This window comes from Mus musculus, chromosome 1 (assembly GCF_000001635.26).
Source record: "Mus musculus strain C57BL/6J chromosome 1, GRCm38.p6 C57BL/6J".
Lineage (NCBI taxonomy): Eukaryota > Metazoa > Chordata > Mammalia > Rodentia > Muridae > Mus > Mus musculus.
Genome location: NC_000067.6, coordinates 70573796 through 70598621, shown reverse-complemented (window position 1 = coordinate 70598621; position 24826 = coordinate 70573796). Strand labels below are relative to the sequence as shown.

The following is a 24826-nucleotide window of genomic DNA, read 5'->3' as shown; positions in this document are numbered from 1 at the left end:
TAGGCCATCCTCTGCTACATATACAGCTACAGCCACAAGTTCCACCATGTGTTTTCTTTGGTGGTTTAGTTCGAAGGAGCTCTGGGGGTACTGGTTAGTTCATATTGATGTTTTTCCTATGGGGCTTCAGACACCTTCAGCTCCTTGGGTACTTTCTCTAGCTCCTTCATTGGGGACCTTGTGCTCCATCCAATGGATGATTGTGAGCATCCACTTCTGTATTTGCCAGGCACTGGCAGAGGCCCTCACGAGACAGCTATATCAGGCTCCTGTCAGCAGGCTCTTGTTGGCATCTGCCATAGCTCCTGGGTTTGGTGGTTGTGTATGGGATGGATCCCCAAGTGTGGCAGTCTCTGGATGATTGTTCCTTCAGTCTCTGCAATGAACTTTGTCTCTGTAACTCCTTCCATGGATATTTTGTTCCCCCTTCTAAGAAGGATTCTGAGCTTCTGGGCTAATATCCACCCATCAGTGAGTACCTATCATGTGTGCTCTTTTATGATTGGGTTACCTCACTTAGGATGATATCCTCCAGATCCATTCATTTGTCTAAGAATTTCATAAATTTATTGTTTTTAATAGCTGCATAGTACTCCATTGTGTAAATGTACCACATTTTCTGTATCCATTCTTCTGTTGAGGGACAGCTGGGTTCTTTCCAGCTTCTGGCTACTATAATTAAGCCTGCTATGAACATAGTGGAGCATGTGTCCTTATTACAAGTTGGAGCATGTTCTGGGCATATGCCCAGGAGTGGTATTGCTGGATCTTCTGGTAGAATTATGTCCAACTTTCTGAGAAACCTCCAAACTGATTTACAGAGTGGTTGTACCAGTTTGCAATCCCACCAGCAATGGAGGAGTGTTCCTCTTTCTGCACATCCTTGCCAGCATCTGCTGTCACCTGAATTTTTGATCTTAACCATTCGGACTGGTGTGAGGTGGAATCTCAGGGTTGTTTTGACTTGAATATCCCTGATGATTAAGGTAGGGTTATTTGGTTTTCTGGAGTTCAACTTCTTGAGTTCTTTATATATATTGGATATTAGCCACCTATTGGATTTAGGATTGGTAAAGATCTTTTCCCAATATTTTGGTTGCCTTTTGGTCTTATTGATAGTGTTCTTTGCCTTACAGAAGCTTTGCAATTTTATGAAGTCTCATTTGTCAATTCTTGAGTTTACAGCACAAGCCATTGGTGTTCTGTTCAGGAATTTTTCCCCTGTTCACTTATCTTTGAGGCTTTTCCCCACTTTCTCCTCTATAAGTTTCAGTGTCTCTGGTTTTATGTGGAGTTCCTTGATCTACTTAGACTTGAGATTTGTACAAGGAGATAAGAATGGATCAATTTGCATTCTTCTACATGATAACCGCCAGTTGAGTCAGCACCATTTGTTGAAGATGCTCTCTTCTTTCCACTGGATGGTTTTAGCTCCTTTTTCATAGATCAAGTGACCATAGGTGTGTGGGTTTATTTCTGGATCTTCAATTTGTTCTATTGATCTATGTGTCTTTCTTTATACTAATACCATGCAGTTTTTATCACAATTGCTTTGTAGTACAGCTTGATGTCAGGGATGGTGATTCCACCAGAGGTCCTTTTATTATTGAGAATAGTTTTTGCTATCCTAGGATTTTTGTTATTCCACATGAATGTACAAATTGCCCTTTCTAACTCTGTGAAGAATTTAGTTGGAATTTTAAAATATGGAACGCTTCATGAATTTGTATGTCATCCTTGCACAGGGGCCATGTTAATCTTCTCTGTATCATTCCAATTTTTGTGTATGTGCTGTCAAAGCAAGCACTTCATTTTATTTTTTGTTTTGTTTTTGTTTTTTGAGACAGGGTTTCTCTGTGTAACCCTGACTGTCCTGGAACCACTTTGTAGATGAGACTGGCCTCAAACTCAGAAATCAGCCTTCCTCTGCCTCCCGAGTGCTGGGATTAAAGGCGTGCGCCACCATTCCCGGCTCATTTTATTTTTAAAGTACTTCAATGTATTATCTATCTATCTATCTTCTATATATCTAGCTATTTTTGAAAACTACCACAGTACTTTGTGAAGTTTTATCTTTTTTGAAAGATTTATTTCTAATTATTACCTGTTGAGTTCATACATGTATGTATAAATACAAATATGCACACAATAGCAATTAATGAATAAAGAGGCCAGGAATTTGAAGCAGAGGGCAGAGAGATATATGAAAGGGTTTGGACATGGAAAAAGTTAAGTGAGCATGTAATTAAATTATAACCTCAAAAATAAAACTAAAATATTTATTATTTTGAATCATGTGTGTGTGTGTGTGTGTGTGTGTGTGTGTGTGTGAGTGTGTGTGTGTGTGAGTGCATTGCTTACAGAAGAAAAGGCCCTGGACCCTCCTGGTTCTGGAGTTAGCTACAGGCAGTTGGGAGACTCTTGATATAGGTGCTGGGTATGGAAGCTGTGTCCTCTATAAGACAAATGTTTGTTCTCCCTAACCACTGAGCCATCTCTCTAGGCTCAATTTTAATCTTGTAGTAAGTAATTTACTGAACACTTATTAGTCATTTTCATCTGATTTATCAATAGCCATGGAAAGAGATATATGTTTATTTTCTTCCCTCTGTAATTAATACATGAAGAGTGACTGATTATCTGACGAAATCCAAGAGTCTGAAATGACCGTGCACTTTTAGAAACAGGTAATACCGTAATTTTAAGAAAAAGACCAAAATGATATAGATAACCGTCTAGTTGGTATTATTGGGTTTGTTATTGTGATTGATTAATTGACTGATTCATTGAGGTACCACACATAAAATTGAGAAGCTTGAATGTGCTACTCTACAAGTAAGTTTCACCCCAGCCTCTCCATTAAGGATATTAATATTATCATTATAATAATTACAGATGAATCCAGGCCACTCATCTCTTGCCTGTGGCAGGGCACATTTGTAAAGATGCTTCTAAACTCAAGAATCTTTCCTTAATGGCCCATCAGCAGTCAAGGAATCAATTATGAAACCTCCTTCTGGATTTTTGGGTTGTTCCAAGATTCACTAAAAGCTATAAAAAGACTAGGCTATGTAATTCTTTTCCTTTGTCAGCAACAGATAGGATAATTTATCATTTAATCTAACTCAGATTACAAATAAATTCCTTTCCATTATTTAGTTAATAAAAACTAAACTAAAATTAGGTGAAGCTAATTTGCATTTTGAGAAAGAAGAAACAATCTATCTGGGTCTTCTATTGACTGTTCAAAATGATTAAATAGATCTTCTCCAAAAATAAAGTATGTTGGCAACAGACCAGAGACACTAAAACCTTCCAGGCTAATCATTTAATTTTCCTGAGTCACTTTCCTTTTATATCACCACATTGTACATTCAGCGGGGCTTAATATATGATACAAGCAGAATAAGAAAACAGGTATAATTTTGTACAAACTTTGTTTCTAATTCATTGCCTTTCTTTTTCTTTCCCGTAAATTTTTTATTCTTGTTACTTAAAAAAAAAAAAAGACATAGTCAAGAACTACAACACTTTGCGAGTGTTAAAGTGTATTTATCTGCTTATTTATTCAATAAATATTTTCCAATATGTCATATTGAGTCCTTGTCTGTTAGATACAACAGTTGACAAAGATGGATTGAGTCCTAGCTCCCATGGTATTTAAGTTCTAGTTAAAGGAAAAAGTCATCATGCAAATAAACAAGATGCAATAGGATTTTTGGATATGACAGTGAGAGGGAAAAGGAAGACTATTAGATCACTGGCTGATTAGTGAGGTGGCACTGCACTAACTAGAACAAGCATGACAATCCCCTCCAAGGGAGCGACATCATAATTGGAATGTAAATGAGAAGGCTCAGTAAACTGCCAGTAGAATTCAATGAAATACCCTAAAATGGATCACAGATATAAATGTAAAATTCAGAAATACATGAGTCTAAAATCTAACATTAGAAAGAATTGAGGTGACTTTGGGGATGGTTTCTATATGCACAACACCAAAAACAAAACAAAACAAAATGAAACAAAACAAAACAAAACAAAACAAAACAAAACAAAACACCCCCACATTCTATGAGAGAGAGTTGACAGATTACATTTAATTAAAATGACATTTTTCTACTTTGCAAAAGACAAAAGTGTAAAATTGATAAGCCACAGTCTGGAGAAAAATATTTACCAAAATAATGTGCTAGATAAAGGACTTGAATCCAAAATACAAAGACCATTAAAAAGAAAACAAAGAAACCTGTTTTAAAAATGGGCAAATGTTCTATATATGTACACCATCAAAAAGGTACACAGATGGTAAGCAAGCACACGGAAAGGGTTCTCAGACCCAGTGCTTCTTGGAAATTGCAAATTAAGACAACCATAGTACATGGCTATGTACATACCAGGTTGTCCCACATCCATAAGGACAATAGCAAATGCTGGGAAGGATGTGGCACCAGCAGGATTTCTCATTTATTGTTGGCAAGGACACAGAATGATGCCACCATTCTGAAAGACAGCTGGTGATTTCCTGCATAACTCAACATAATCTTATTGTAATATGCATCAGCAGGGCTTCTCAGTATTTATCCAAAGAAGTAGAAAATATATGTCTATACAAAATCCTGCATGTGAATGTTTATAGCCCCCATAATTGCAGAAATACAAGGCGACCACGATGTTCTTCAATAGGTTAATGAATAGATGATGCTACTTTTGTACAATGGAATATTATACAGTAAATTTGGCTATTAAAAAATGGAAAGGATATAAAAGAACAAAATACTCCTAAGTGACAAAGCCAGTCTGCTAAAGTTTAATACATACAAGACCAGCTACAAGACATTTTGGAAAAGGCAGAATATAGAGACAGTAAAATTGTCAGCGGTTGCCACTGAAAAGAGAAGGAAAAAGAAAGGAAAAGAAAGAAAGAAGGATGCCTAAGGGAACACAAGGGATTCATGGTAGTGACCTTGTCCTGTGCGGTATTGCAGTGATGCATACAGTTGTCAAAACTATATATATTGAAGAGTGAATCCAAATGCAAGCATGAGAGTCACTTAGTAATGCATCACTAGTCACTCATAAATAACAAACATGTTTATGCTGGCACAAATTAATAATATAGATAACAAGGAGAAGTAGAAGAGGTTATATACAGGGATGTTATCCTGGCTACTTTGTTCTATAAGCCTAAAACTGATTTGAAAGCCCAAGAGGAAACCCGTGACCATGTGCAGGTGCAGGGCATTCTAGGGAAAGGACTCTGAAGCCCCCAGAAATGTGCTTGCTGGGATCCAGAGCAGAAAGGGGTAGCAGGAGGGAGATGAGGACACAGCGGTTCTCGGAGGCCACAGAGATGCCTTTTCACTTGTGCCAGGTGAAGTATAAAACTACCTCACAGAGTATAAAAACTACCTCACAGCTTTTATACAGGAAATTAAACCTAATTTTCTCCATCTTCCTGTTTGGAGAACCGCTGAGTTAAAGGCTGTGGGGATGATAGGCCAGGAGAGAGAATCAGTTCGAAAGATGGGAGATGGCTTTAAAGGCTCACAAAGCCAGAAAGATGTCTGAAGTTTAAGTTCCCTGGAACTCAGCTTCCTTCTTAATAATCATGATAGATTCCATTGGAGGCTGAAGCTTCAGATAGTCAATAATACTTATAAAGTGTGTAGATATATTTCTATTAATTAGTCTAGGACTCACTGAGATCAATATTCTCCCTGAGTGGTCTGAGGAGATGGCTCAGTGTGTGAATCACCTGTGTAAATGTGAGGACTTAAGAGGCCTAGATCCCTTATAAAGCTAGACTTGGTCATATGTTTCTGTAAATCTTGGCACTCCTTCAAAAAGACGGGAGGCAGAGAAAAGTGAAGCCTCAGAAGCTCACGAGTCGTCCAACTTGGTATATACAGCTGTGAACAGGAGATCCTGTCCCAAACAAGGTGAAAGGCAAGGATCAATACACAAGGCTGTCCTCTGACCTTCTGGTACATACAATGGCATGTACATACCTACACTCTCACACATACACATGAATATATCCATCACACACACACACACACACATGCACGCACGCACGCACACACGCACAACTCCAAATGTTAGTATATATTACACATATTGAAGTGAAATTCCTTTTAAAGTAATCACCATTTTTTTTAAAGATGAAGGCACAGATACTCACACCATTGTTCTCTGATTTATTCATTTCCACATATGTTTTATAATTTAAACATCTTTTGAAGAAATTATCCCAGGGGAATTTAGCTCAAAACTTCCAATTAACTCTCTTTGCAGGCAAGGGCTAAGGAGTTCTCCAGATGCTGCTGCTAAGCCTGAAGAAACATGGATTACCCTTTGTTTGCAGTTGTGCAGCTGTAATGCAGTGCTGATCTTTTCCAAAGCTGCTAATGACTCCACACCTGAGACCTTGAAATAGAACCACCAAGGTTATTTTGCTGTGTGATGCAATAAGACACAGCAGAATCTCCTAACATGCAAACGTACCTGAAACTGAAAAGCTGATGCCAAAATGTAGGCATCTATTAAGGGCTCATTGCAGTAGACTGTACATGCATACAGAACACAATCATATCCATTCCCCGCACAATTACCTGTAAGGTTCACTGCAAACCTTGAGAAGAATAAAAAGAAGGTAAGGACACAAATACTCAGCAATTAAGAATTAATTCCCTGGTAAACATGGGAGGGAGACTGATGCTGAGTCAAGGAGCTAGAATGCAAATGAGAAATTTACTCATGTGTGGGGCAACTGTACCTGTGCTCTCCCCAAACCACTCAATCAAGACCACCCTTTCAGTTATGATATGAATAAGTTCTAGAGGTCCAAGGCCCATGATGGTAATTGTAGGTAACAGTGATATACTGAAAGTTACTAGGAGAGTAGATTTTGAATTTCTCTCCTAGGAAAGATGGGTTACTTTTGGATATTAATCAGATTGATTTGGACAGTGGTTTTATAATGTATATATCGGTAGGAACTTCACAGAGTACATTCTACAACTATGTGTTCTTTTCTTTATTTTAGAGCAGTTATGTTTGGCTTTGCTCTAGGTCTCTGGGCTATCTACTCTCTGGTTCTTGATTACACAATCATACTGTTGAGTATGGACTCCTTCTCTGGGAATGGGCATTAAAACCAAATCAGACTGGTTGGCAACTCCCTGACGTTCTGTGCCACCATTGTCCTTGCATATTTTGCAGGATGAGCAGATTGTAGGTGAAAGGTTTTGTGGCTAAGTTGGTGTCCATATATCTCTTTCCATAGCTTGCAGAGCACCTTCCAACACTAAAGAAACTAGAACGTAGGGACAAAGGCTAGCACCAGCTTGACTTCTCCATGTTTGGTGAGTTGTATGGATGTTATCTTCAGCTGAAGCCCACTGTTAGTTTTTGGAGAGCAAACTTTTGACTTAGTATTGGCCTGGGTTGTTTGGGGATTTTCATGGGACCGCTTTGGCCAACAATTCAATCAAATGCAACTCAATCCCTCAACTAAAAACCTTGTCTGACTATGAGAGACTAGCAGCTGAGATTTGATTTCTCTCATTACTAGGAATCCTCATTAGGATCACCTTCATTGAGTGGAGGAAGTTTCCACTGCACCAGGTTTACACACACACACACACACACACACACACACACACACACACACGCTGCCCTCCAGTTCTACCTGCCGCCCTCCAGTTCTGTTTCTTCCTGCACTTTTCCCTCCATTCCATTCCCCCCACCCCCTGACTAACCACATGGTATTGGCATAAAAAAGACACATTTATCAGTGCAATTGAGGTGAAGACCCAGACATAAATTGAAAAACACATGGACATCTGGCTTTTGATAAAGAATCCATAAATACAGACTATAAAAGGGTGGGGGATAGCATTTTGGGGACAAGCTACAAACCTAGAGCAATGGAAACTCCCAGGAATCTATGAGGGTGACCCTTGATAAGATTCTTAGGAGTTGATGCTGGGAACCTGAACTGGTCATCTCCTGAAACCAGGCAAGAGTTCCAATGGAGGGATTGGGACACCAACCCAGCCACGAAACCTTTAACCTATGCTTAGTGTTGCCTACAAGATGTGCTGGAGTAAAGGTGGCATTGGAGTTGGTAGAATGGGGAACAAATGACTGGTTCAGCTTGAGACCTTTGCCATGAGAGGGAGCAGACCCCTGATACCGCCTAGAGGGCAAAGATCCTGACATCTAGGATAGAATCAAACATGACTGCCCAAAAATTCAATGAAATGATTCCCAATGATACTTTCCTATACTCATAGTCCAGAGTCTACCATAATTGTCATCAGAGAAGCTTTATCCAACAACTGATGGGAGCAGATGCAGAGACCCACAGCCAAACATTAGACAGAGCTTGTGGAATCTTGTGGGAGATGAGGAGGAAGGATTTTAGGACCCAGAGGGGTCAAGGATAGCAAAATAAAACAAAACAAAAAACCAAAAAAACCAACCAACCCCCCCCCCCCAAAAAAAAAAACCTACAGAATCAACTAACCTGGGCCTATACAGGCTCACAGAAACTAAACTGACAACCAAGAGCATCCATGGGGCTAACCTAGGCTCTGTACACATGTTACAGTTGTGTAACTTGGCCTTCTACTACTACTAACAGTGGGATCAGGGGCTGACTCTATTTTGCTGGCTTTTGGAACCCTTTCCCTCACACTGGATTGTCTCGTACAGAGGGGAGATGATAGGTAGAGAAAAACTAGGAGAAGCAAAGGGAGGGGAAATTATAGCCTGGGTATAAAACATAATTAATGATAATAATGATAAATCAGAAATACAAAAAGACAGCATATCTTTAACAAATAATCTAGTTTCAAATGAGATACAGATCTAAATAGAGAATTCTAAATAGTGGGATTTCAAATGGCTCGGAAACACATAAAGAAATGTTCAACATCCTTAGCAATCAGGGAAGGGCACCTGCTGAACTATGTTCTTTATGTTGTTTTTTTTTTTTTTTTCATAATAGCCTGTAACAGGAAACAACCTAGATGCCTCTCAACAGAAGAATGGATAAAGAAAATGTACATTTACACAATGTAGTATTGATCAGATGTTTAAAACAAATGGCATCATGAAATTTGCAGGAAAATGAGAAATAGAAAATATAACCCTGAGTGAGGTGACTCAGACCCAGAAAACATATGGTATGTATTCACTTATAAGTGGTTATTAACCACTAAGTAAATGATAACCAAGCTACAATCCATAGACCAAGAGAGGTTAGATAAATAGGGAAGATCCGGGAGTTGGGGGAGGCCTGTATCTCCAGAGGAAAGGAAAATAGAATATTTTACATGTAGACTGAAGGTCATTCATTGGTGAAGGGGACAATTATGCTTTTTTATTTGACAATTATATTTTAATAAATCTGAAAAACAAAGGAACAGGAAATAAAGCAATATGGCATTTAAGTAAATTAGGTTAAAAATATGTATTTAAAAATGATATTTTATTTATGTCTTTCTGTGTATGGATTTGTATATGTGTATGTATGTAGGTATTTATGTGTAGGTGTGCACATCATTCCACATATGAAGGGCAAAGCACAACTTTACAGCATCAGGTTTTCCTTCCACCTTTATGTTGGCTCTAGAAATCTAACTCCTTTTCTTAGGGTTTGTTGCTGGACCAACTTTCCAATCTCTGTCTAATATCATATTTGGGGGGGGGGGCGGTTTTGAGACAGGGTTTCTCTTTTAGCCCTGGCTGTCCTGGAACTCACTTTGTAGACCAGGCTGGCCTCAAACTCAGAAATTTGCCTGCCTCTGCCTCCCGATTGCTGGGATTAAAGGCATGCGCCACCACGTCCGGCTTAATATAGTATTTTTAAAGCATAATATACCATCAAAACTCTCCAGATTCCAAGTTTTATAAGGAATGATAAGACAATGAAACAGTCACCTGATAATTAGTTTACTTAATCATACTTATTATCACTTAAGTGTTTATTAGAAATAAATATTTTTAAAAGATTTGCTTTCAATTGTGTGTGTGTTTGTATGTGTGTGTGGTATGTATATATGTATGTATGTATGTATATATGTATGTATGTATGTTTGTCTGTATATGTCACGTGTGTGCAGGTGCTAGCTGAGGGCAAAACTGGAGTTACAAAAGTTGTGAAACTCCTGCTGTGGGTGCTGGATACAAGCTCAGGTCCTCTGAAAGTGAGCTCTGAACCACTAAGCCAGCTTTTCAACTCAGGAATCAAATAGGTTCATAGCAGAAAAAAAGCTTGGGAACACAAGAGTCAAACTTGTTTCAGTTTTATAGATGCAGAAATTGAGAATAAAAGAAAAACAGCCTTTGAGATGACAGATAGTTAAATTTTTGTTTAATTTAATGTGTTTTTTAAAAAATGATCACCTAAGAAAATATCTATTAACCAACTAATGTAAAACATGGTAACAACTAGCACTTATTTATTCCAGTTAAAGTTATTATTACTAATTATACTAATTAATTATTAGATTATTACTGTGGCCACTTCCCTAGTGATTGAAATAGAAATTGCACTTTATCAAGACAATGATAAGAGAAAGGCTACTTTCTTCAAAGTACTTGAAATGTAAAAGAGAAGCAATATTAAATATACACCAAGATAAATTCGATTATAGCATATGCCATGTAATTTAAGAAGTATTTGAAACATGGAATATTTTTTCACATAAAAATTCATTCAAGAAGATGGATTTTGCCAGGCGGTGGTTGTGCACGCCTTTAACCCCAGAACTTGGGAGGCAGAGGCAGGCAGATTTCTGAGTTTGAGGCCAGCCTGGTCTACAAAGTGAGTTCCAGGACAGCCAGGGCTACACAGAGAAACCCTGTCTCAATAAACAAACAAAAGAAGAAGAAGAAGAAGGAGGAGGAGGAGGAGGAGGAGGAGGAGGAGGAGGAGGAGGAGGAGGAGGATTATTGATTAATAACTTCTCACTTCCCTCCCTGGTATACTTTTTTTTTTTAACATGGTAAAGATAATTTGGGAAAATCTTTCTTACAAGGTATATAGACAATGCTGGAATAAGGAAAAGCAATTTAGAAAAGTAGAAAATGGAGCTGGAGACTTTAATCATTGATGCTCATTCAGAAGACCTTAGTTGGTTCCCAGGCCTTGTCTGCCAACTCTGAGTCCTGGAAATCTGACAATCCTAGCCTCTGTGAGCACTAGTGCTGTGCCCATATCTATATGCAAAGAGAGAGTGGGGGGGGAGAGAAAGAACAGGAGAGGAGAGGAGAGAAAAAAAGAGGAGAAGAGAGGAGAGGAGAGGAGAGGAGAGGAGAGGAGAGGAGAGGAGAGGAGAGGAGAGGAGAGGAGAGGAGAGGAGAGGACAGGAGAGGAGAGGACAGGAGAGGAGAGGAGAGGAGAGGAGAGGAGAGGAGAGGGTAGAGGGAATGGGAGGAGATAGACACATGCACATGTACACTTACATAATCTGAAAAATAGAAAATAGCTAAAAGAAGGAATATTACACTATATACATTCATTAGCTAATGTAGTGAATATTAGATATCTAATCTGATTAGATATTTAAGTTTGCAAAATTTAGACATCATATATAAAACAACTATGAGTGTTTTCCTTTTTCATGACAATCTTTGAGCAATCATACTTAGAGAGATGCTTGTCTCATAATTCAGCATATGTCTTGGATTAGGCAGATGGTCTATGTTACCAACATTTGCCATTTGATACTTGCATCAAAATTACATTGAAACATAAATCGTTTATGAAAGAACTCAAGTCAGCTAGAATAACAATTATAGGTGAGATAACTTAGAATATACAATAACCTTTAAAATTTAATTAAAATTATATATAACTATAATTTGATTTTAATTTTCAATATTGTGGGCAGAAGAAAAAGTACATGATTAAGAAACTGACCAAGTACTAACAAGATCTTAGAAAAGTTAATAATATATATTACTTCTATACATATGTAAACAAAAGTTATGTTGTATAGAATATTCCACTGTGTTTTATCTGTTCCTTTTAATATTCTACGCCTGTCTGTATTATGGTGTTTTGCCTTTAAGCTAGATTTTTATTCCCTTATGTTTTTCATAAGTCCAATACCCAAGGGTCTTAGAGTATAGAGTTTTGAAGAAGGGGCAGGGAGACTGTAAGAGTCAGACAACCAGGCAGTTTGTTCTCAGATGTGTCTCTTTGTAACATCAGAAGCGACACCTGTAAAATCTAATGAGCATGGCCATCCAAATGTGAGCTGGACAAGGACGACATAAACAAACGTGCCAACCTTCATAGGGGAAAGCTCATGAGACTTCAACCCCACACAGAGAACTCTTAGACAACTAAAAGAAATGGGCCTCTCCAGGAAAGAGCACATCACATACATGGCTGTCCAGTGACACATGGTCCCCCTGAAAACATATGAAGGTCACGTAATGTGGACAGAGAAGGTTATATTTAGGAATATACACGTGAGTGTGTGTGTGTGTGTGTGTGTGTGTGTACAATATCAAATGTTGAAAAAGAGGTCATAAAGAGAAGGGTGGAGAAGTTTATGTGGGAAGGGTTGGAGGGAAGGAAGGGGGGAGAGAAATGTTGGGATTAAATTCTAAACCCCCAAATAAATGGAAAACTAGAAACTTTAGCCACCTGACTAGAAAGTCCTTCTTCAGGGAGATGGATTATGGACAGGGAGTGCTTTTAAAAACCGTACTCACTGTGAATAGGAGTAACAATCGAGTATTTGTATGTGTATCAGGGATGGTGGGATGCTTTGGTTAGGGGTTAGAGGAATGATGGGCTGGCCCAAGTAGTTTTGCAAGGCTCCAAGATAGTTGCTATAGTCTCATTAGAACTTCAGCAAAGTAGTAAGACCTCTGAGCTTTCTGCACTCCTGTGGCCAGGATGAAGAAATAGATGCTAAGTTATGTTACCCTGAATCTTCAGAAGGAGGAGGACATGGAGATCCACAGTCTTTATAGACAAGAGTAAAGCACCACACATAGGAAACAGATACATCGCTGGCTTAGAAACAAGGACTCTCTAAAGGAGATCCTGGAGTCAGTCCAGAGAGACTTCAAGAAGTCCTGAGCATAAAAGAGGAAGACAAGCCCTATACAGACACAAATACACATTGGAATAATGAACATTTTTGTGGGCACATGTAGTTAGATAGATCAAAGGCTAAACTATTTTCTATTTTATACCGATAGGATTTTTTCTGATAGAATGTAAAAATAAGCTTTAGGAAGAGGATAGTTTTCAGATTAAGTTCTCCTACCTGATAGTATAAGTTTATTATAAAAAGTAAGTTGATTTTAGAAGTTATTTTAAGATTATATTTCTTCAGTACCCAAGGTTTTAAAAAAATTTTTGCAATTGGATAACTTTATCCAACAATTAGAATGAAAATCTATTAAAATAAAGTAATAAATACTTTATCCCAGATAAATACATTTATTATCTTTCTTTGCATTGAAAAATTATACATCATATGTTTAATAAGACATTATTCTTTACCAATAAGATTAAAGAACCATCAGGTCTTGAAATTTCATTATAAAAGATTTGCTCAAAGATCAACTGCTTCATCATATAATTGTCCATGTATGTTGCTCACCAGAAAACCCAGAAATTTACTTAGAAAATTAAGACGAGAATTATGGGAATTCTGTTCTGCTGTGGTAAATATCAAAATGCCAACATTTAGAAAAACCCTTACCTACACATTCAAACTCCCCATAGGAACTAGTAATAAAATCAAAATCAAGGAAGATCATAACCAAACAAGCAACCCAAAACTCTCAAACACACACACACACACACACACACACACACACACACACACACACACTCACACACACACTAATATGCAGATAAAATATGAAGGATAATGAGCACTTTGCAGAACACAAGATATTGAGTTATTTCTTCTTTGTATAGATAATGGGAACCTCATTCCGTATAATGTGAGTAAATAAAACACAGGTGGGGAAATTTGTAGTTGTAGTTTTTCAAAGGAAGCAATAACATAGAATTTGGGATAAATACATCTCATAAGTGCGTTTGTGTGGTGTTTGTAAGTGTAGATATGTTTATATACAAGGCAGCACAGATGCAAAATATACATACACATGCTAAGGCATATAATCTATATATCAATGGGTTTATATATGCATATCTAAAGTTTCCTCAAGTCTATGGCTGTAATTTCATCAGATGCAAGCAAAGTAAACTCAAATTCAAATTCATCAAAACCAAAAGCTTACTAAAACAGTATCAGTTAATACTCCTGAGGAAAAATAATTCACAGAATTAAAGGAACCTTCACACTGTTTTTAATCAAATGGACAAACATTCAACCAAAGTAAACCTATATAGAGAGTAAAAACGGTGACATATTCTCAAGAGAAAAAATAGATGACTACTTTTTTAATAAATAACTCCCCAAATTATACAGATATAAGACTCACACTCTCTTCCCATTTTCATTGTCAGCAGAGTGGCCCCTACAGACACATATGAATGGCATCTGTTGGATCCTTGGCCTGTCCTAAATATCACAGAGTAAGTATGACACAACTCCAACACATACACATGGGGACAGATACTAGAAATTTGTTGGTAGTTGTCATAGCTTATCTGAACACATATATTCACAATTCATAAAACTGATCTTTAAAGATGTTATGCTTCAGGCTCATACTGGAGGGTATCTGAACACATAAAGAAGTTTTTTCTGCTGATGGCTATAATCCCATCCAAAAGAAAGTAAAATTGTCAAAATTAATAAAACATCGATAAGAATAAATAATGTGAAGAGGAAAAACTCTGTTGAGTTGACCTGAAATGGCCTTAGATTTCACTAGTAGATGGTCAGCTGTAGCTTTGTATACACACCAGAATTTATGTTCAGTATAATCTATAAAATGAAAAGATACATTATTAATATATGAGAAATAGGTTATTTTGAGTCAATATTGTTCATTTTCCCAGTGGGAAAAAAATTCGGATTGTTTACAAGTTTTCCCTACAAATATCGATAATTATTTTTGTTATATGCAGGAAAAATTTCAGTGTCTTCTCACATGCTGAAAGTTCAAAAATTTTAAGGTTTGGCTCCTTAAAATGTTGGTACATTGGCATTTAAGCCAAAGCTATCTTCAGAGGCTGGGGACAAGGGATGTTGGCTAAAACACACAGCTATTAGGAGAACTGCAGGACATAAGGAGGACCCACACTTTGGGGCTGTGTACATATTACAAGTATCTACATAAATTTATATATAAATCCAAAGTGTATGATTTCAGAGTGCAGCTGTGCAGTCAGAATAATAGCCTTGTAAGTAATTTGGCAATTATACAACAGCATGCATAAGGAAAGTTTTACAGGTGGCACTGAACAGCATGCATAATTTATAATTGGAACACACAGCCAAACAATAATAGTTGAAGGACACTGGAATCCAGGAGCAGTGGCCATTGGTGACATCAAAGTGAACAATGTGTGCACATATTGTCCAGTCATGGAAAGCCAGCTATGAAAGTTTAGTTATGAAGAGAGAGATATACGTGCATGTAACAAAATAGATGACTCGAACATGAATGCACACAGCTGACTCTAGTCATTGTATATTTGAAAAAGTTGTCAAAAGTATAGACTGGTGAAAAGACAGCATCATTAACAAATGGTTCTTGGGAAACTTGCTGTTCATATGTAGAAAAATGAAATTAGACTCATATATATCACCCAGTACAAATATTAAACAAATGGATCAAAGACCTCAACATGAACCATGAAACATTTCAACTGCTAATAAAGAGGCATAACCTATAAGATGTATGCAGAGGAAATGACTTTGTGAATAGGACTCGATATTTGTTTAGGAATTAGAGCCAAAAAAAAAAAACCCACAAACCAAAACCCCAAAACCAACCAAACAAACAAATAAACAACAACAACAAAAACAACCAACCAAAAAAAAAAAAAAAAGCTTCTATACAGCAAAGGAAACAATCAAGCCAGTGACAAACCCAGTGACAGTGGGATAGGATCATTACCAGTTAAATCAGTTAAATATATGATAGGTGATTAATATACAAAGAAATCAAAACAAGCACAAATGACCCAAATTTAAAACAAATATGGGGAACAAATGTAAGAGCTCTCAAAAGAAGAAAATCTATTTAAAATGTTCAGCATCCTTAGAATTGAGGGAAATACAAATTAAAATTACTGTGAGATGTTACCTTATATCAATCAGAATGGCAAAGATCAAGCAAACAACTAACAAACACTTGCAGGGATGCTGGTGGGATTGCAAACTGGTACACCCATTATGGAGACCATTGTGGACAATCCTGCAAAAGCTAAACTATCATTTGACCCAGCTACACCCCTCCTTGGAACATGCGTGAAGGATGTGACATTTTACGCCACAGTTACCTGCTCAGTCATGTTCATTGCTGCTTTGTTCACCACAGTCAGGAAATGAAAACAACCTAAATGTCCTTCAACTGACGAATGGATAGTAAAATGAATTCATATAAACTATAAAATTCTATTCCTGTATAAACAAAATCAAATCATAAACTTTTCAGATTAATGGATAAAATGCATTAGTGAGATAGTCCAGACCCAGAAACACAAACATCACATGCTTTCTCTAACTTGTGTATCCCGCCACTCTATATTTAGATGAGTATATAACCTTCAGTAACTTCAGAAACAAGGAAAATAAACAGGTCCTGGGTGAGGGGCAGAAGGAGCTCCTGAAAGGAGGATAAGGGGATTCAGATCTATGAAGAGGCAAATGGAAAATGAGGGCGTTCAATTTGAAATAGAGCAATAAGGGCAAAATACAGAGGGAAAGAGAGGTAGGATAGATTAATAACTGAGAAAGCATACTTAAAAAACAGAAATAATTTTGTTTATTTAAAATACATATAATATATATATATGAATGTAAAAGTGTAACTAAATGAAAATTTTATATAAAATCATATATTAGGGATTGCAATACTCCTGCTAAGAAACATGGACTATTAAACAAAATACTAGTGCCAGGCCTGGGGAGCCTTCCTTGAAGTTCTTGGCCAGAGACGACATAGAATCTCCCAAAATGATATAGGCTATTGGTCTTGGCCTTCACAGCTTCTTAGCTCTTAAAGATTATACTCTATTATTGATAATGCTCCATAGTTTAGACACAGGACTTGCCAGAATTTAGCTGGAATTGACTTGGAAGCCTCCTCTACGAGGACTAACTCTCATAGTATCTCGAATAGTATTCCACACACATTGCCAAGGGAGAAAAGTAAAAACCAACACTCTTACCTAGCTCACAAAGTAGGAGCTCATGTTTGGTACTGTGAACCTAGCCAGCCACCCATGGCTGATGAGGTCATGTAATGTAATATAAAGAACCTACTACAGAACCTTTTCTAACCCAGTATAACTTCTAACTACATTCTAAATATTTGTGCCCATGATAAGTGCATTTCCCACTCAAAGAAGCTTCTTTTTGCAGGAGATGAAGGCCATTATAGAAATCCATAACCATTCCAAATCCAGACAAGAGCTGACAAAGTTTTTCCAGTGTCAGATGATATGTCTCCAATACAAATGACCCTTAAATGAGTCTTATACATAAGACTGAGGGAACGTTGCAGGATAGAGGGTAGATTGATTGCCAGAGGAAGAGGACCAAGACTATTGACACCACCCAATAAACTTTACCTTCTATATAGGCCTAAGAAGAAGCTACTACACCCGTAAAATATCATAAGTATGGTCACCTAAGCAAGACTTGCTCAATGTTAGCACCAGCTGACATTGCTGATGTGGATGGTAGAAATCTCGTAAGGGTCTTTCCATAGATGAAGAGCTATACACAATTCAGGCTTCTAGGAGAGTGTGGATGTTGAGTCCAGTTCTTCCTCCCAGCCCCATGGTCCTAGAAATAAATCTCAGACCCAAAATATATTTGCAAATACTTTGGCCATATATGTGGGCTCTACTGTGACTATAAATAACTTAAAATATCCCATTTATTTAACCTACATTCTGCCATGTGGCTAGTTACCTGTGTTCAGGTACCACGTGTCCTCCTCATTACATCTTCCTGGGCAAATCTCCCACCTGGCTCTATCCCAGAACTTTCTCTCTTCCTGGATTTTCCACCTCCTATTTCCTGACTAAGCCATGGGCCATCCGATTTATTATTGGCAGGTATGTGTCACATCCATACAGACATAAGATAGTCTCTACTGGAGAGTGAAAATCGATCTTCTCTAGGGATAAACTCTGATAGATTATCCAATACCAATCAGCCAACCCTGACCATATGTATATGAATAAACAACACTAAACAGGATCAGAGGGCTGTATTTTTATGTGCATATGTAAATATATTTATATACTTATAACATCAACTACTAAAAAGGATGTTATGCATTTGAGAGTGAGTTGGGGGCACAGAAAGTAGTCAGAGGGGGAGGTGGAGGGATATGAAATTCTCAAAGAAATTTAAATTAAATGATGAGGAAAGGAAGTGGATAAGTTGATTTGATTGACTGGGGTTAAAGAATCATATAGAAGATGATAGATAAGAGAAATTGACAGAAATTTCTAGAAAAAAAATTCCTCTTGAAAACAAAGCTAAATGCTCTAAAAGAAAAAGTGGTGAAAGCAGAAAACAAAAACCAAGTACTTAGTCAGGAGGAAAGAACATTACAATAAAATAGAATTTTAATGTTCTTAAACACTGATAAAGCAGTGATGGTCATAATGTCCTTTTCACAAGCGTGCTACGAAATTTTATTTAACTTTTGAACACTTAACTAAAATGTTTTTGTGATCCAGATAATTTTAATAATACAAATTAGATTTACAATAATTGTTTACCAGTGATCATTAACTTTAAAACTTATTTCTTTACTCTGCTTCATAGCAGAGCTTCACAAACTACTAAGCTCAGTTTCTTAATTTCTGTACAAATATGGAGAGTAATTTGAAAATTATATGCATAGTCATTTTAAGTCTTCATTTTTTTTTCTTAGAACTTCGGCTTATCGTTGAAGAAGTCACATGCTGAGTGAGCTGAAAATTCTATTAATTAGTTACACACTAGTAAGTAAGCCTTTAATCCTGAGGCCAATTAAATCTACTTATAATTGCATTGGGAGCTGATAAATAATAGGTCAAGTCTCCAATTTTCATATGGATACAGATCCATGGTGTTATATATAAAAATGTAATTATTTCAGATATATCCAATTTAAGTATTTATTTTCAATACTTGATTGGTCTTGGAGTCTTTCTTTTAGTTCTGATGCATTTGTAGCTGACTGAGCTGATTCTCAGGAAAGTTACTTCAGTAGGATTTGGTGTGATACAGAATATGTGTGATTAAAAAGGCATAAATGTATTTATAAATGACTGTAAATTTCTAAATGTGAGGCTAGGGAGATAGCTCAGTTGTAAAGGGCTAGATATACATGCAAGGAGAACACAAAATTGTCTGATGTGGTTATGCAATTTTTATCCCAGCACACCAATATAAAGACAAGTTGATCCCTTGAAACACAGTGGCTGGCTTTTTACCTAAATTGGTGAGAGCCAGTTCCAGACAGACTGCATATAAAAATGGGGGAGACCATCAGAGAAACACACTAAATGTGAGCCTCCTGTCTCTATGTGTGCGTGTCTTCTGCCACACACACTAATTTGGCAAAAATCCATATACTTACACTTAGCAAAGAGTTACAAATTGAAGTTTAAAACATCACTGGCAACCACATTGTACTCCCCTATAGTTCTGTGAGATCTATGACCTGGGTATCTTGTTGACAAAATCTGGCCCAAGTCATAAGCTGAGAGTGAATATCTGAGGGAAGCCTTCATTTCCATTCACTTCTAGGTTTGCCTAGTCAATATACATGGGCCCTAAGCAGAGATAACAACTCCAGTGAACATATCTTCAGAGAAAGACTATGGGAGCACAGACATTTTCTTTTCTTTTCTTTTCTTTTCTTTTCTTAAGTATTTTCTTCATTTACATTTCCAATGCTATCCCAAAAGTCCCCCATATCCTCCCCCCACCCACTCCCACTTCTTAGCCCTGGTGTTCCACTGTACTGAGGCATATAAAGTTTGCAAGACCAATGGGCCTCTCTTTCCACTGATGGCCGACTACAAAAACCAGTAAACTCCCCTTTGCCCATAGTAAAACAGCCTAGAAAAAAACCATTTTTTAGGAAATGATTTGCTGATAAATATCAATGACATGTGCTGAAGATCATAATTAATACTATAAAACAATGCAATCAAACCACCAAAGAAGTGGTTTATAAAATGCATAAGCTTGATACATAAAACATATAATAGCAGAAATTAATTGTTTAGAATGCATAGTAACCATTGATGGCTTTACTTGCATGTTGAAAATATCATAGAAACATTCTTTGTTTTACCCATAAATATAGGTAATTAATAAAGTGATTCACATTAACATATGAACTCATAAAACTCTATGACAGGTTCTTTAGGTTCATTTCAGGAACCTTTAATATAGAGAGGATGCATTTCCTAAACAAACTACTGTACTTTCATAATATTTTATATATAAACATTGGATGACTTGTTTTATAAATAACTTATTTTTGTTCAAAGTTCTACTTCATTTCAAATGACTATTGAAAAGATAATGAGCATATAATAGTAGGGGCTTCCCTGATTACTAATACACTTACAATAATATTCACTTTTGGAACTATTTTAATGCAAACAAATTGATTAAAATTCACTTCTCACTCTAAACAGACAGGTGCTTGAAGACAGCAGAATGGGGTTTCTTTTCTGGTCTCTGTGACCTGAAAATGTCTATAAGTTCTGCTGGTGACCTGGTCTCTTAAAGTTTTAAATAGAAGGTTCTCATTATGACCTCAAACATTCACCCTTGTAGTTATTGACTTTTTCCATGCCCTACGTTTCAGGTAATTCATCTTTTTAAATCAGCAAGTCATTCCTGAAGTAAGTTTTTATTTTGTCAACAGGAAAAAGTAATTGATGCGCTAATAATTTTTTAGCTTACCCAAGTATGTAACTCTTATTTTCTGATCAGGAGACAATATAATCTGACAGAAATCACCACACATTTTGAGAATATTTTTAATCTCTGAAGACTATGAACTTGAATTATGGTGACTTTTAAAAGCATGTATTTTGGATAATTTTACTTAGATATTTATGTTATAAACCATTTTGCTATATTTTTGATTTCTCATTAACAGATAAGAGAGATGTAAAGAATGCATTTCATGTTTGATTTGCTTGTATTTCAAATGGAATGTTTGGGGAAGTCAGGTGATTAGACTGGAGACAGTTCTTGGTCTAAATCAGAATTTAGAGGCTGATAAAGAAGCAAAATTCAGTACAATTTTATTAGGCTCTTGACTGATAACAGTTCCAATTGCCCTCTATTTTCTTGACATGGAGAACCTGAATTTGGCAGGCTAACCTAAGCCTTCCTGCAATATTGACAAGCAATATGGTAGGAATCAGCCTTGCAGTTGTTTCTACCTTCCCATAACATCGAGAGCACAGACCATACTTGCAGAGATTTTGAGAGGACCACAAGGTGCCTACCCATTGAGAACACCTTGGCAGGTGAGGTGATAAAAGTTACATGCTAATTGTCTTCAGTGTGGGGTACAGTCCTATCTCATTTCTGAAGAAAAGAAAGTTAATAGATAGAAAGAAAAATTGGACTTGAGCCCTTAAGTTCACCAATGTCCCCATTTCCTAACTGGCTGAGCAATGCAGTCAGGGAAACATAGAATTCTATTATTGAAACTTGAAACCATTTCCCATCTCTACTACTTTATATCTTTGACTCAAGTTGAGAGAACATTAAGATGTGACATTTGACTGTGTGAGTCTGATGCCCCTAAGATATGAACTTCTAAGACTTCTACCCAAGAGTCAGTTTTGATGTTATTAACTGACCCTGGCCATCACAGTGCTTTTGTGAAGCTGAACGTGACACTTTCAGTAATTTCAGCCACTAAAGCTCCTGTGCTTAGGTAAGATAAGGGGCATGTTCTATAAAACAATTAACTGCCAAAGTCTTAAAGTAGTCATATGCCTTTTCTCTTCAGCTAAAGTAATACTTCAAAGAATTTCCTATAATTTGTATTGAATTTTTAAATTAATTAATTTTGTTACTTAGAGTAGATGTAGATAAATCAAAAAAGAAGCTAAGTAGGAAAACTGTTATTCTTTTGAAAATGTGATCACTAAAAACAGTGCTAAACCAAACGATAAAGCTCCATTTGCTGATACTGCTTCTCAACGTTATAACAATATCAATGGTGCATAGAAAATGGGTGGGTACCTTCAAATAACAGTATAATAGTTCACAGCATCAAAATCTACTAATGTAAAGGCAAAAAGTTAGATAGGCTCTAATGGCTTCACTTTTTCAGAAAGATGTAATTATCCATCTCTATGTATAGTTGAAGCAAAATAAATTATCCAGACCTACTCCTATACATATTTCATAGAAATATTTGAGACTGTGGCTATAATTTCTAATCAACTCTTGAATATTAAGACAGATATTGGAAGGAAAAGGTTGCCAAATATAAGTAGTCCATCAGGTTATGTATTTTTCATGATTATGAGATTTTCAGCATACATTTACATTTAATTATGTATGTGCTGTGGAATGCATCTCTCTTTCACGTAGAATAAATGTTAGTAGAGGTTATATAAACTGTAGGTCTCTATTATGCATTTTTGATGATGACTGATTTGCATTTTGATATCAGATGATTTTTATCAGACACAGCTGGCCAGATTCAGAAGAGTATCTAGAGGCCATTGTCTGACTGAATGAAGAGGTGCATTGTATAAATCCCTAGAGGATGCATGAGAGAGAAAGATACTTCTGTAAGGCTTCTAGCTTGCTTTTCATTCCAAGGTATGCCTTCTAAACCTTGCTTTAATGGCTGTGTGCACTAGATAATGAGTCAATGTAATTGGAATTAGGTTATTTCAAAGGGGTTCTTCATAAAAGCCAATTATTGATTCATTTGCTGCACTTGCTTATCCATCTACCATATGTCAGAGGTGAGATGAGTTTGAGAAATGAGAAAGTCCAAGGTGCAAAGGACATTGACTCTACCCATAAAAAGGCTGTACGTACGATAAGGACAAATACTAAGCTGGGATTTCTTGCAGTGGAATTAATAAGGTGGAGATTAGAAATAAAATTCAACCACCTGAAGGTCTTTTTGAGCCGCATTGAGAACTGTAGACTGGACATGATGGTACAAAACTATTTCAGAAGGTTTATCAGAGGACAAAGGGCACTGAGCCATGATAGAAAGAAGGGAACAACCTGAGATGTTGTCCTCGGTGATCATATGTAAACACAAAGTTTGCTTTTATGGGGAGAGGGGAGAAGAAAGAGGGACCTTTCCTAAAGACTCTGCTCTTATTGACCTGTGAAAATGGTGATCCTTTTCTCCAAGGGTCTAGAGTAGCAGTTCTCAACCTGCCAGTCTTGACACCCACAGAGGTCAAATATCAGGAATCCTGCATATCAGATATTTACATTATAATTCATAATAGTAGTAAAATAATAGTATGAAGTAGCAATGAAATACTTTTTTATGATTGTTAGTCATGGCAAAACGAGGAACTGTACTAAAGGATCACAGTATTAAGAAAGTTGAGAACCACTGCTCTTGGGTAAGCTTTGCACTGTTTAAAATCTAGTCCTAACAATGGGAATCTAGCTAACAGTGCTAAGATGTATACTTAGACAAGCAAAGGGCAGTTAGGGGAATTGATATTTCAGAGTTATTTCAGAAGACCATAGATTTCTAATTGGAGACATTAGATGGTTTAGACATGAACAGAGACTGAATGAAAAATTTGGAACAACAAATTAATTTCAAAAATATGCTAGCTGAAAATACTTTTTATTATTGGAAACAGAGGCATGTCTATAAGGGAATATAGTCAACTAAAATATTTGTTAGCCTAATGAATCCAGTTTTTATCAGTAAATCACATCAGAGTTTAACTTGTAGGAAAAGATAGCTAAATAGTGCCCAACAGTCTAACCTGCTCTTTAGTGTTTAATTTTTGTGTCATTAAACAGTTCCTGCTAACAGCAAGTATAATGTTAATTTAAGAAAATACCTTCATCATATTGAATTATTTTTCTGATATAAATGGAATTGTATAGGTTTAGCATTTGAATGTGGCTTTCACTACTGCTGCTGTAGGACCCACTGATACCCAAATTCTAATCCTTACTATATCAAAAGGATAGTAAGCGTTTGCTTATAATGGTTTGAAGTAATTCACTTAAGGATCCTGGGAATGGGAATCACTCTTAACTAAAACACAGACTTGCTTGAAGTGATTGACAGGCCTAGAGAAGCATAATCTATGGAACTGGGAAGTATAGGATGAGTACAGGGGAAGCTACAGCCCTAGCTGGTGGGAAGGTATTGTCCTCTCATTATCACCTCTACTCACATCATATGGTCCTTCCACAGGAAGCATGAAGTTAAGGAAACATCGAAAGGCTGGACAGTGACAGAATTTAGTTGTTGCCTGCCTAGAAATTTTCTTATTTTAAACTACAAACAAATTATACAATACATCAACTTGAGGCTGGTAATGATATAGGAAAAATTTTGTTTTTAATGATTTTAATTTAACTTAAAGTTCCGTGTCATAAAGTCTTATGTGTAATTCAAATGTTGGTTTTAGAATTAGATGTAGTGC

At 36.7% G+C, this 24826-nt stretch overlaps 1 protein-coding gene and 1 non-coding gene across 3 annotated transcripts in view; both read right to left on the bottom strand.

Moving 5' to 3' along the window:
• Spag16 (sperm associated antigen 16) overlaps nucleotides 1-24826 on the bottom strand; it is an 898261-nt gene that overhangs the window by 126511 nt on the left and 746924 nt on the right. The gene's annotated exons all lie outside the window — the stretch shown is intronic.
• Nucleotides 1701-1807, bottom strand: Gm23422. The gene has a single exon (XR_003949173.1). It is a non-coding gene; the product is annotated as a U6 spliceosomal RNA (small nuclear RNA).